This window comes from Maylandia zebra, linkage group LG23 (genome assembly GCF_041146795.1).
Source record: "Maylandia zebra isolate NMK-2024a linkage group LG23, Mzebra_GT3a, whole genome shotgun sequence".
Lineage (NCBI taxonomy): Eukaryota > Metazoa > Chordata > Actinopteri > Cichliformes > Cichlidae > Maylandia > Maylandia zebra.
In genome coordinates this window covers 10001-12500 of record NC_135188.1, presented here as the reverse complement: position 1 = coordinate 12500, position 2500 = coordinate 10001, and positions in this window count along the sequence as shown.

Genomic DNA, 2500 nt, shown 5'->3' with positions numbered 1-2500 from the left:
ACACACACACACACACACACACACACACACACACACACACACACACACAGTAAGGTCTGAAGTGCAAAATTTGAATTACATTCCTTTGTATCTCTCCCTCTCTCTCTCTCTCTCTCTCTCTCTCTCTCTCTCTGTCTCTCTCTCTCTCTGTCAACACACACACACACACACACACTCACACACACCAAAGCACACAGACAGAAGCTGGTCACAACTGCTGTGCAGCTGGGATTGAACCAGGGGGGCTCCCTCTGCTGGCTCAATGCGGTACAAAGTGTCAGAAGCTGTTAGATATCTGCTTTTGACAATCAATTGCACCTGTCATCCACAGGAGGGCGCCTAGCTGGGAAGTCCAGTACATTCCATATTAAAGTTGTTGCAAGTGCATTTTTTGTGTAAAAGACAGACACACACACACACACACACACACACACACACACTGTAAGGTCTGAAGTGCAAAATTTGAATTACATTCCTTTGTATCTCTCCCTCTCTCTCTCTCTCTCTCTGTCTCTCTCTCTCTGTCAACACACACACACACACACACACACACACGCACACACACACGCTCAATGGAGTATAAAATAAAGACCGGGGCAGTTCTCTCACTGGAGTCTCTTAGAGTGGAGGCTGCCCTTGCTAGCAAGAAGTTCTGTGTGTTTCTCTTCTCTGAGTCTTTACTGAAGAAGTGTTTTATAACATTTTCCTTAACAACTGACATGTGTTTTTTGTGTAAAAGAGAGAGAGAGACACACACACACACTCACACTCACACTCAGCGGCTCAGAGATGAGGGAAAAACAACAGAAATCAGGATAGATTTTAATGTCAGGAGATGCCCTGTGATGCTGGGGCCATTGTGTAAGATTGGAATGTGTACCAGTGGCTGGTGGGTGGTCCTTGAAGGTCCCGGGAGGAGGCGGCGAGGAGGCAGCGGGTGGCTGGGCTTGAGCTGTGGATCAGGGACGTCATTAATTCTGCCTGGTGCTGCGTGTGCCCTGTGCAGCTTGGATGTCTGCCGCTGACGCTCTGTGGTTCCTGTTCTGCTGATCTCCTGGTCCACACACCGCTTCAGGGTGCACTGTACAAGGGAAGAAGAAATGCATCATTGGTTACCAAAATAAAACAGTGTCTTTCTGCCTGTGTCATTCTGTTTGGTTTCTTTGAGCGTTTGTTTCTTAAATACACAGCAAGTGTCACTCTCTCTCTCTGTCACACACACACACACACACACACACACACACACACACACACCAAAGCAAACACACCAAAGCGCACACACACACACACACACAGACACTGTGAGGTCTGCAGTTCAAAATTTGAATCTCAGAGCTTGGTGTTTTTGTCTCCCTCCAGTGGACAAATGCAGGTATGATTAGGGTTGGTTAGGTTAAGGGGATTTAGCCAGAGCTTGACGGAATAAAATGGAATAACTGGGAAAGTAAGTGTCGTAGAGGGATGAAAGTGGTGTCTACGTGGGGATTTTCTGCCGCTCCGCACGCGCTGGTGAAGACCCCATGTCGATAGCACCAACGGTTCTGGACTTGGTGTAAATGGGTCCAAATTTGACGGAATAAAAAGGTCAAAGTGGCAGATAGGAGTGTCCGATCGGGCCGATTCCACCACCACTGTACTCAGCAGGCCCTGCCGGGTCGTTAGACACGCAGCATGGCAGGGATCGGTGACATAACATGTAGCAGTTTCCCTTCACAGAAGCGTCTGCAGCAGGTGGGTGGAGGAGGAGGCAGCAGAACCAGGCCTTTGGAGCACTGTGTCATCTCCTGGTCCTGATGCTTTGAATCTCCCTCTCTGTCTGTCTGTCTGTCTGTCTGTCACACACACACACACACACACACACACAGAAGCTGGTCAAGTGCTGTGCAACTGGGATTGCACCTGTCGTCCACAGGAGGGCGCCTAGCTGGGAAGTCCAGTACATTCCATATTAAAGTTGTTGCAAGTGCATTTTTTGTGTAAAAGACAGACACACACACACACACACACACACACACACACACACACACACACACACACAGTAAGGTCTGAAGTGCAAAATTTGAATTACATTCCTTTGTATCTCTCCCTCTCTCTCTCTCTCTCTCTCTCTGTCTCTCTCTCTCTCTGTCAACACACACACACACACACTCACACACACCAAAGCACACAGACAGAAGCTGGTCACAACTGCTGTGCAGCTGGGATTGAACCAGGGGGGCTCCCTCTGCTGGCTCAATGCGGTACAAAGTGTCAGAAGCTGTTAGATATCTGCTTTTGACAATCAATTGCACCTGTCATCCACAGGAGGGCGCCTAGCTGGGAAGTCCAGTACATTCCATATTAAAGTTGTTGCAAGTGCATTTTTTGTGTAAAAGACAGACACACACACACACACACACACACACACTGTAAGGTCTGAAGTGCAAAATTTGAATTACATTCCTTTGTATCTCTCCCTCTCTCTCTCTCTCTCTCTCTGTCTCTCTCTCTGTCAACACAC